Raw genomic sequence first — 12,408 nt, 5'->3', positions numbered from 1 at the left:
GCAGGCAGAAAGGAGGACTACCGTGACTGCTGGAGAAAGACGCACATGCGTTGAAAGATGCCCCAAATGCCCTGCCCTGCAAATCCTGGCTGTCTGGCAGGGCAGCCAGAAGCCTGGAGCTCACTGCCAGGCTCTGCGCTGCTGCGGGCTGAAGCTAACAGCACGCTGCCCCCACTCACCCTCAAAGATGTCCTGCACCTTCTCCCCGTTCGGGTCCTTCATGCGCTTCCGAGGAGCCCTAGGTGCACACAGCCTGTCACAAGCCCTGCTGCGGGTACACAGCGCCCAGACACCCAGGCCCTGCAGGGGGCACTGCCCCCTGCTGGGGGCAGTGATGGATCGTGGCCCTTGGGAAGAGCCCAGCGGGACAGTGTGCGGGAGAAAGGGGAGCGCGTGTGCAGCTCCAGAGCCCGTAGCAACGGGCTGGCAGTGGGGAGGTGACATGGGCGAGGGAGAGGGCAAGGGTGGCAGGCCTTCTGCGGGGCACGTCCTGGGGGCTTTGGTGGCAGGTCTTACCAGGCACTCTCCAATCTGCCAAATCTGTGCTGTCTCAAGCAGCTGCCTGAGCTGTTTCCATTTCAGGAGCTGAGCAGCACCATGGAGGGCTTCCCGAGAGGCCTGCAGAGCAGCCCAGGGTGGGAGATGCTGTTAGGTCCGGTTTTCGAATCGACAGAGAAAGAGGCAAACACCATCGATATTTTGTGCTTTTAATAATAGGAGAAAGATAATAAGTATTACCAGCTAGCTGGGGTCCGGGCTTTCCCACACAGGGGTCACACCACGGACCCCGACTACTTCGGTCGTCCCTCTTTTATACCGTTTTCACCCCCAAAATGTTCCCCTCTCCCGTTTCTCTGTTCTACTTTCATGTTAATGTTATCTGTATTTTATTGCTAACCAGGACATCTGGACAGGCAGCCCCTCCATGCGGAACCTCCTGACTTGCCATTTTTCAGGAGTCGTCCTTGTAGATAGGCAACCCCTCCATGCAGAGCCATCTGCCATGCCAGTTATCAAGAGTCCTTGCATTTTGAGACTAAGTATTGACTAGCTTATTAGTACACTCTACATTAACTATTTAATCCCCATTAGTACACTCTACATTAACTATTTAATCCCTACATTCCTCCCTTTTTCTTTTGCTAATATCAGAGAATCCTTTCTCGATCCTTCTGAGTTTGTCGCGTGAACATTATATGCATAGAATTAACTCGGTTTGTAGCTTTTTCCATTAACCCCATTACACATTTCCATATTATACAGATACACAGTAACAGTAATAACAGAATCACAAATATGCGCAATCCTTCTTTTATCAGTCCTGATATCCCTCCAGGTAGTTCCCCAAACAACGACTTTAGCCATCCGTCCATCAGTCCTTCTTCCCGTGTTATCTTCTGAGTGTGTTCCTTGAGCCAGCGCAATTGTTGTTGAATGCATGTCGCAGGCTGTTCCGATCGAGCAGGAGTTGTTCCAATACCTCGGTTGTCGCATTTGCTTGCTTCTCACTCCAACAGGCCAACTTTGAAAGTTCCCTTAATGCATTTCCTGCTGCAGCTCCTGGTACAAAGATAGCTAAGGCGACCCGCGCAGTTACAGATATTAATTGTACATTATCATTACATTCCAGTGTTAAACCAAGGGAACGCTTTTGCCTTCTTTATTCCTGCTTCATAGTTAACAACGGGGCTATCATTGCCAGTTGCCCTAAATAACACGGTCCCCCATAGGCATTCTTAGGTATTCCCTGCCACGCTCTATTCCCACAAATTAAAAACACTCCATCTGGCAAGGCCTTAGCGGTATCATTATTCCATAGTAAATCTGTACTCTTATGTACCTGTCCTGATGGATCCCCCCCATATGCTCCTAAGGGTAATCCCGCACGCAGGGAATCGTTGTTGTAACCCGTCGACTGTCCCATTTGTCCCACAGAATGTCCCGTTTGCATATATGGGACCGCTAGCACCTGGGCTGTCTCTCGCTTAGTGGGGAAGGCCTCCACCCACCCCAAGAATGTGTCTACTAATACCAATAAATCTCTATACCCATATTTACCTGGTTTTATTTCTGTAAAATCTACTTCCCAATGCCTTCCAGGTTCACCACCTTTTTTTTCCCTTATACCTTCATGTACCTTTCTGACCCTTGATGGTTTCATTTCCTGACACGCTTGAGACCCTTCTATTATCTCTCTTAATATTTTCTTCTGATCTTGGAATCTCAACCCGAACTTTTCTATTAACAGTCCCATTTTTCTTTCCCCCAAGTGTGTGGTACTATGTAACTGCTGCGCCATCCTCTGTCCCATCCGCTTGGGAATTAACATTCTTCCTCCTGTATCGTAATCTCCTTCTCCAGCACTTTGTTCTTCAGTTCCACTCTTTGAGCCGAAGTGCCGTCTGGTAAACGCCGGCTCCAAACTATTTCTCCGTTCTGATTTACCACTGCAGCTCCCGCCCTTCTTTTTCCTTGGTCGACCAAGCTACTTCCATCTGTAAACCACACTTTTCTTCCTTGCATTGGCTCATCCTTCAAATCTTCCCGCACTGTTGTAGTTTCAGCTAACACCTCCTGACAATTATGCATAGGTGTTTCATACTCTGGGTTAGGCAGGAGAGTGGCTGGATTCAAAGTCATTGGGGATGTATACATAGTTCTTCCTGGGTTTAAAAGCAAGGCTTGATAATGAGTCAGCCTAGCATTTGTTATCCATCTTTCAGGTGGCTGTTTGAGTAATGCCTCTGCGTAATGAGGAGCCGTTACATACAGCTTTTGCCCAAACGTGAGTTTGTCTGTATCCTTAACCATTAACGCCCCGGCTGCAATAATTCAAAGACATGAGGGCCACCCTGCGGCAACTGGACACCACTATCCTTTTCCAAGGGCCTTGATTCTGCGTTAACACTCCCTTGGCAACTCCCGCATTTTCGCTCACATATCTGGGTCCGGGAGTGCAAGTGCAGGGGCCTCTAGCAGGGTTAATCTCAGTTCCTCAAAAGATTTTCTCATAGTTTCTGTCCACTGCCAGCCCGCTTCTCTTGACTCGCCTCATACAGAGGTTTTGCTTTTTCTGCAAACCCAGGTATCCACAAACGGCAGTATCCCACCGTCCCCAAAAATCCTCGAACCTCTCTTGGAGATTTGGGTTCCTGAATCCGAACGACAGTTCCTTTCATGGCATCAGTTAGCCATCTCCTACCATCTCGTATCTTATATCCCAGATATGTTACTTCCGGATTACATAGCTGAGCTTTCTTAGCACTTACTCGGTCTTGCAACAACTTCCTCGTACCTTCCTCGCACTTCCTTTTTCGTTCTTGCCGCTAGCAGCAGATTATCCACCTCTCCTGAATTCACTCAAATCTTCCTGCAGTATTTCATTAAATAAAGTCGGTGAATTTTTGAACCCTTGTTGTAATCGGGTCCAAGTTAACTGACCCTTGTACCCGCTCTCGGGATCTTCCCATTCAAAAGCAAACATTTCCTGGCTCTGTTCCGTCAGGGGGATGGTAAAAATGCATCCCTTAAGTCTAAAGCCGTATACCATCCCATATCTGGTGGCATTGTACTTAACAGAGTATATGGATTCGGGACTGTAGGATGCACATCCTCCACTCTTTTGTTAACTTTTCTCAAATCTTGAACTGGCCTGAAATCTCCTCCAGGCTTCTTTACTGGAAACAGAGGAGTATTCCACGGAGATTTGCATTTACGCAGAATGCCAGCTTTCAGTAGCCTTTTAATATGCTTTGCTATTCCTTGTCGAGCTTCGGGGATCATTGGGTACTGTTTAACCCTAATCGGGTGAGCTCCTGGTTTCAATTCCACGACCAGAGGAATTTTACTTTTAACTCTTCCTACTCCCGAATTCTCTGCCCATACTTCTGGGATTTCCCTCATCCATTTTTGAGTTTCTGGTCCAATTTCTTCCTTCCTCTCTTTATACAGTCTATATTCATCCTCTAATCTAACGGTCAGGACCTGTATCGGTCGTCCTTCCTGGTCATTGATTTTTATTCCATTATCCTCAAAATATATCCTTACCCCTAATTTAGTTAAGAGATCCCGGCCCATTAAGGGTACCGGACTCTCCGGTATATACAAGAAAGAGTGCATGATCTGTCTATTAGCTACATCTACTTTCCTTTCTGATGTCCACCCCTTACTCCCATTTACCCCTTGTACTCGAGTTCTCCCTGTCGATAGTTTGCCCGCTGCTTCATTTACCACCGAATATTCAGCCCCTGTATCTACTAGAAATTTTACACGTTTCCCTTCCATTTCTAATTCTATCTAAGACTCGGGGAAGGGTTCCAAGTCCCGGCCCCTTCAGTCGCTATCTTCTTTCGCCACCAGTACTCTAGGTGACCCCCTTTCTCCTTTTTCTGAACACTCATTTTTCCAATGTCCTTTCTTTTTGCAAATTGCACATTGATCCCTTCCTAACCGTACCCCAACTCCTCTGGGGGGTGGTGGTCCCCTTCTTCGCCTCCCTGACTTTTCTCCTGCTTCAAAAAATCTCCTAGCCATTTCCCTTTGATTTCTCCGATTTTCTTTTGCCTGATATCCCCGATCTTCCCTTCTCACTCTTTCCTGTTTTTCTTCTGGAGTCTCCCTGTTGTTATACACCTTTTCTGCTACTTTTAAAAGATCCTGTAAAGTTTGCTCCCCCAACCTATCAATCTTTTGCAATTTCTTTCTTATATCTGGGGCAGCTTGATTTACAAATGCCAAGATGACAGCTGCCTGATTCTCATCCTTCATAGGATCTAAAGGAGTGAATTGTCTAAACGCCTCTAATATCCTTTCTAAGAAAGCGGCAGGGCTTTCTTCGGCTTCCTGCCTGACAGCAATTACTTTAGTTAAGTCACGCGCCGCCGCCCGCAACCTTGCCATCAGTGTTTGCCGGTATGTTCGGAGACGCTCCCTACCTTCAGGCTGTTCAAAATCCCACGGTGGTCTTACCAGTGGGAATCCTTCATCGATAAGGTTCTGCTGCCCGGTGGGTCTCCCGTCCTCTCCCGGCACCAACTTTTGCGCCTCGGTCAGGATCCTCTCACGCTCTTCGGTCGTAAACAGTACTTTTAAAAGCTGCTGACAGTCATCCCAGGTAGGGTTATATGTAAACAAGATGGATTCTAATAAATCAATCAATGCCCCCCGCTTCTCGGAAAAAGAGGGGTTTTGACTTTTCCAATTACACAAGTCACTAGAAGAGAATGGCCAGTATTGATACGTACGCTGTCCCTGAGGCCCTGTTGTTCCAATTGCTCTAATTGGGAAAGCTTGAGAGGTGCTTGACACATCTCCCTCGCCTCCCCTTCGGTGCGATCGAGTCCCAAACGCTGGGCCCCTGTCTTTCCCTCCCTCCCTCCTTTGATCACTACTACTCACCTCCCTTTGTGCCTCAGGCGGAGGTGCGTAAGGGGGGGGATTGTGCTCACTTTCTTCATCCAATATTTCTGGATATAAAGTCAAATCTGATAATGCCGCCTTTTTCCCTTCCTTTTTCATTAAGTAAATTGATCTGGGTGTCCTTCCAACCCAGGTCTCATTATAATCTCTTTTACTTTCCTTACTAATTCTAAATCTGAACTTCCCTCTCGGCCAGCCTACGTCAAAACTTGGCCATTCACTTTTACAAAATATCTCCCATCAGTTTTTATACACTTCTACAGATAAATCATGTGCCCGATGCTTAACATATCCAAAATGATTTAACATAAATGACAAAGGGGTGGATTTCCCTTGTCAGATTGTATCAAGCTCGTCGCTTAAAACCAAAATTAATACAACTGGCAGTAAACCAGTAAGGGCGATTATTAACAGAATTCGCCCTTCCCAAACCGGTCTCCTTTCGTTAAGGAGAAACGGTATACCCAACCAACCTAACCAACCACCCTTCCTTTTCCTGGGAGTCCGAGGGACGTCTCCCTTCGGGCTCCAGCCGACAATCCTTTGGTGCGTCCACCTGGATTACCGTCGGCTCACCACCACACCCTGAGGCCTCCCTTAACTTATTATCTTTCTCCATTTTTTCTTCTTTCTCGTATTCGAATCCTGGACGAGCCCCCAAATGTTAGGTCCGGTTTTCGAATCGACAGAGAAAGAGGCAAACACCATCGATATTTTGTGCTTTTAATAATAGGAGAAAGATAATAAGTATTACCAGCTAGCTGGGGTCCGGGCTTTCCCACACAGGGGTCACACCATGGACCCCGACTACTTCGGTCGTCCCTCTTTTATACCGTTTTCACCCCCAAAATGTTCCCCCCTCCCGTTTCTCTGTTCTACTTTCATGTTAATGTTATCTGTATTTTATTGCTAACCAGGACATCTGGACAGGCAGCCCCTCCATGCGGAACCTCCTGACTTGCCATTTTTCAGGAGTCGTCCTTGTAGATAGGCAACCCCTCCATGCAGAGCCATCTGCCATGCCAGTTATCAAGAGTCCTGGCATTTTGAGACTAAGTATTGACTAGCTTATTAGTACACTCTACATTAACTATTTAATCCCCATTAGTACACTCTACATTAACTATTTAATCCCTACAATGCGAATGCAGCCCAGCCAGGAGACCCTGCATCCCCGCGCCTTGCCAATGCTCAGAGCCTTTGCCAGCCTGTTATGGGAAGCGACATCTAGGCCACGAGTTGGGCTGTGACACCCTGGGCAGGCACGTGGGGCAACCACTATGTCAGAGCAGCAAGACAGAGCTCCCCCAGTCCCTGCTGGGCTCGGGTGACTGCAGGGACAGCTAGAAATCCCCTAGGGATGCCAGTGCTGGAGCTTTGCTGGGCAAACCCAGACAGAAAACGGACAAAAAAACTCTTGGTCCCACACGACTAAGCCATGTGCTCACGCACCTGCGCCACGCTGGGGATCTCCTCATGTGCATGCACGAGCAATGGGAGCAGGCAGCTGTGCACATGCTTCCTTAGCAGCACTTTCTGCTTGCCCACCACAATGGCCATCACGCTCTGGAAGAGCTGGTTGGAAAGGTCTCGCACGAGGGCAGCCTCCTGTGGGGAAGGAAGATGGGAGCAGCTCAGCAGTGGCTGCCTCAGCCCACAGTGAACAAGGGGCTTCGAGTGGCAGACAACGGCTTCTCCCTCTGCCTCTACGTGTTGGGGCCTTAGTAAGAATATATAGGAAAGTGGAGTTTGTGGGGAACTGGACCGACGCCTAGCAACCAAGCACCTGGAGGAGAACCAATCAGCTGGGAGCCTGTAGCCAATGAGTGCTGCTCCTCAGCGCATGCCCACCTGCACCGGTATAAAGCCCTGCTACAGACAACAGCAGAGTGGAGTTGACCTCACTTTGTGTGGAGGTGTTGTTTGCTCTGGCTTGTGGGGAGGGCCCTGGCACTTGGTGTGAGAGTGACCCTCGACATCTGGTGACCCCGACGTGATCGTGCGAGAACGCGAGGGATCTTACTGGAAGCGGATTGTGACCACGACCTGGTGAGTCAGAATGGGAATTGGCGCATCTAGAGTGGAAGTTGCTGCAACAGCAATGGAACATGATACTGTTGAACGCTTCGTAAGGCTTGCTCAAAAAACTAAGATTGCGGTCTCGAAAACTGAGTTAACTGATTTATTGCTATTTTGTAAGAAGAGAAAAGTCATAGAAGAAGCTTCCCAAGCATATAAATTTGAATCATGGGAGCGAGTAGGAAGAGAACTATGGGACGGTGTACAATTAGGCTCAGAGGAAGCGTGGCGCCTCACAAAAACATATCGTCTCATATGGCCTATGTTTGAGCGGTTAGTCGCTATTGCGTTCTGGGAAGCGCTCCATGGAGAAGAAGAGGAAAACGGGTCTGAAAGTTCTGAGTGTACTAACAATACTGAGCCAAATCAGTGTGAGAAAATAGATAATAAGAGAAAGGTAACCTCACCTAAACAGGCATGTCCGGTAACTTTGGCCGAACAAGAAGTATGGGGGGGAGTGGATGAGTATCTCCCCCCATGGGAGGGGGAGGAGCGGCCACCCCCCACAGCACCCGAATGGGAGAAGCGACCACCTCCCACAGCGCCCGAATGGGAGGGGGAAAAGCGACCAACCCCCACAGCGCCCGAAATGGAAGTGGACCCAGTTAAAGTACCGATCCCAGATGGATCGGACGATGATAATGCCGTGATTCAAAAAATGCGACAAGAACTTCGGGGACAGGCAGAGAGAATGACAGAATTATTAGAACAAATGCGGCGATTAGACTGTGGGTCCAAGGCCAGAGATGTGAAGGCAGCATATAAGGCTGCCCACAGGGCTATAGTGGAAGGGTTGGAAAATGTAGAGAAACAATTGGAGCAGTGGGAGGCATGAAAAGATGCTCCTAAGATTCAAAAGAAAGCAGCTGGAGCAAGTGACCCAGCTGAAGAAGGATTGTTGCCGGAGCTCCCAGCCACTGCAGGTGGAAGTAATGATGAGGGAATGCCACCTGTTGATCCAACATTTAATGCGGGAGCACGGTATAAAGGACTCATAGAGAATGCTCAATTACAAGGAGAATTTGTATTAACACCACTAGCAGCTCCTGTAGTAACGGGAGCCCAGGGCCCCAGGTGGGAACCTCTCGATTGGAAACTGGTTCAAGGCTTACAAAAAACAGTAATGCAGTATGGGCACGACAATAAGTTGGTGAGAAATCAGGTCTCTGCTCTGTTTAAATATTCCCATATGGTGCCTGCGGATAGCAGAGCAATAATGGAGCTCCTGCTTTCCTCTACCGCTTATATGCTTTGGTTAGCAAAATGGCAGGAAAGATTAGAGGAAAAGCAGTTGGAGAATCTAAATCGCAGTATGGATGATCCATTAAGGGTTGCCACCCTTGATCAACTGATGGGGAATGGGCGTTACCGGGCAACCGAGGCCCAGGCAGCGCTCCACCCTAGGATACTACAGCAATCAAAAAATGCAGCGCTAGCCACTTTTCTTGCACTACCACAAATAGGAACGCCACAGTTGCCATACACCAAAATAACACAAAAGCCGAATGAGTCTTTTTTCAACTTTGTTGATCGACTGAAGGAAGCCCTGGATATGGCACCTAATGTGCCTGCGGAAATGAAAGCATTATTGGCAAAAGATCTAGCAGTTCAAAACGCAAACCAAACTTGCAAGCAACTATTAGCTACCTTGCCACCAGGAGCTTCAATTGTCCAAATGATAGAGACCTGTGCCCGAGCGCCATTGATGGAGGAAGAACAAAAAGCAAAAATACATGGTGCGGCTTTGGCCGCAGCAATTAAAGGAGAAAGAATGTCTAGAAAGGAAGACAAGAGATTTCATGGGACATGTTTCCTATGTGGTCGATTAGGACACATGAGGAGGAAGTGTCCTAATAGATTCAGGATGGAAGGTATAGCCCCGAGAGGATTTAATGGGACCTGTACGAGATGTCAAAGGTTCGGGCATAAGGCAGCGGAGTGCCGATCACAGTTCCGCAAGAACGGCATGCCAATACAGGGAAACGGGAGCCGCCGCGTTGTGAGGGATGCGGCGAACAAGTATCCCCAGACAATGGCTGCCTCCACGAACTCTCCGCCGCAACCCGAGGAAGTGCAGGAGTCGACCTCTCTGTGGCAAAATCCACAGTGATTAGAGATTCTGACGTGCATATTTTAGAATCAACATGCACTGGTCCTTTGGGGAAGGGCCTATCCGCTCTGATAATTGGCCGTTCATCAGCCTCAAAAATGGGTATTTTTGTGTTACCAGGGTGCATTGACGCTGATTATTCCGGCAATATTGGCATAATGGTGAAAATATTTAATCCTCCCATCACTATTCCGGCATTGAGCAGGATAGCTCAACTAATACCTTTTCGAGCTGCAATCCCCAATCCTGGACAGACCCGACGGGGGAATAAGGGCTTTGGATCTTCCGGACCCCCTCAGGTTGCTTTCTGCGAAAAGATAACTGCTCAGCGGCCGACAAAAATTGTGAGCATGGAAGGACCAGACGGCACTCGTCTTACCAATGTGGCCATGATGCTTGATACAGGGTCTGACATTACTATCATCCCTAAATTCGCATGGCCACCACAGTGGGATCTGCAGGAGATTGATACCCCTGTGACAGGGATCGGGGGGCAATCTCCTATGCAGGTTAGTCAATATTTCGTGACTGTTATAGATGACGAAGGAAACAGGGCCAAGGTAAAACCGTATGTGATGTGTACCTCACTGTGGTTGCTGGGCAGGGATGTTTTAGCCCAGTGGGGCGTCACTTTGCAGTCACATTTTCCCTAGCGGCCATTGGGGGCAGCTTCCGCCCTACTTTAAAGCTAAAATGGATTACAAAGGACCCTGTATGGGTGGACCAATGGCCGCTACCGGAGGAAAAACTGCATCATCTAAGGGAATTAGTTAAAGAACAGTTAGATCAGGGTCATATTAAGCCGTCAACGAGTCCCTGGAACACTCCTATTTTTACCATCAGGAAAAAATCTGGAAAGTGGAGGTTGTTACAGGATCTCAGAGCCGTTAATGCATGCATGGAAAACATGGGAGCTCTACAACCAGGGTTGCCCTCACCTGTTATGCTCCCACAGGCATGGAATTTGTTAGTAATCGATCTAAAAGATTGTTTCTTTAATATACCGCTTGACCCAGAAGACAGTGAAAAATTTGCATTTACAGTGCCTACAATTAACAGGGAAGGCCCATCGGAGCGATACCAGTGGGTAGTTCTTCCCCAAGGAATGAAAAATTCACCAACCATCTGTCAATGGTTTGTGAGTTTGGCCCTGAAACCCTGGAGGGAAAAGCACCCCGACTTGATCACGTACCACTATATGGATGATATTCTAATAGCAAGCCCTGAAGTTTTGCCAGCTGAGCAGGAAGAGGAGCTAATTAACTGTTTAAAGGAATTTGGCCTGGTCATTGCCCCTGAAAAGATTCAAAGGCAAGCTCCTTGGAATTATCTGGGTATGGTCATCACAGAAGCCAGAATTAGACCCCAGAAGCTTAAATTGCAGACGAAAATTGACACCGTTAACTGTGTACAAAAATTGGTGGGAGACATCCAATGGATTAGAAATTTTTGCGGCATTACAAATGCGGAAATGGAGCCGTTGCTTCAACTGCTTAGGGGAGCTAAAGGGCCTGCAGAAAAGCGGAGCTTAACCCCAAAGGCTGTCGCAGCCTTAGAACGAATTGAGGAAAAGATAGCAGAAACAGCGGCCTACAGGTTCCAGGACAGATTACCAATATCCCTGGTGGTCTATAATCGGGAAAGGGAGGTGGCGATAATTATCGCCCAGATAGATGAAAAAGGAATCCTGTTTGTACTGGAATGGGTTTTTCTCCCAAGCCACTTGCGACGCACCCTAACTCAAAGGCATGAAGCAATTGGAATGGGAATTTTGAAAGCCCGGCAACGCGTACGAACAATTGCCGGCAGAGAGCCTGATAGTATTATCCTGCCTCTAAAGACTCTGGAGTTAGTTGAAGAATGGTGCTTGAAAAGCGCAGAATTTGCTCTAGCTATTCAGGGCGTTAGAGTGGACAATCATTATCCCAAGCATCCTCTCTTCCACACCTCTTTGGAGCTGGAAGAACGAGAAATCCAGAGTTTAAGACCATTATCAAACGCGATTACTGTATTCACAGATGCTAGCAGCAAAACTGGGAAATATGGGTACGCTTTCCGGGAGTCAGATCGTTGGAAAACTCAGATTGGACGGGAAACTGCATCCGTGCAGGTTCTAGAATTAAAAGCGGTAATTTGGGCATTTCTAACTTTTCATGATTGGCCCATGAATATAGTTATTGACTCCCTATATGTAGTAGGCATCGTTCAAAGAATTCATAGGGCAATTATAGGACATGTAAATAACCATAATCTCCAAGCTTTGTTCGTCCAGCTGTGGAACATCATTCAACAAAGAAAGCATTCCTTTTGGGTATCGCATATTCGTAGTCATACTGCATTACCGGGCCCTTTAACAGAAGGTAATGCAGTCATAGATAGTGCCGTGTCAGCAGCAGGTATTTCTTGTTCGGCGGAACAACAGGCATCAACGTCTCATTCATTCTTTCATCAATCTGCTCGAGCGTTACAACGTGAATTTAAAATTTCCCGAGCGGCAGCTCGTGCTATCATTGCTGCCTGTCCGGATTGCGCAAGACTGACCCCTTTACAGGAAATGGGTACCAATCCAAGAGGACTACAACCGAGGCAGATATGGCAGACGGATGTTACGGAATTCGCTCCCTTTGGCCGACTAAAATATCTACATGTTACGGTGGATACCTGTTCAAAGGCTCTCTGGGCGACCCCAGCCACTTCTACAAACGCTAAGTCAGCCTGCAAACACTGGGCTCAGGTAATTGCTGTCTTAGGAAAACCGGACATCATAAAAACAGATAATGCACCGGCGTATAAGAGCAACA

The sequence above is a fragment of the Tinamus guttatus genome, unplaced genomic scaffold (genome assembly GCF_059628265.1).
Source record: "Tinamus guttatus ecotype Peru unplaced genomic scaffold, ASM5962826v1 Tinamus_guttatus_pri_ptg000031l, whole genome shotgun sequence".
NCBI lineage: Eukaryota > Metazoa > Chordata > Aves > Tinamiformes > Tinamidae > Tinamus > Tinamus guttatus.
The sequence above is the reverse complement of the archived record's forward strand: the minus strand, read 5'-3'. Positions refer to the sequence as shown.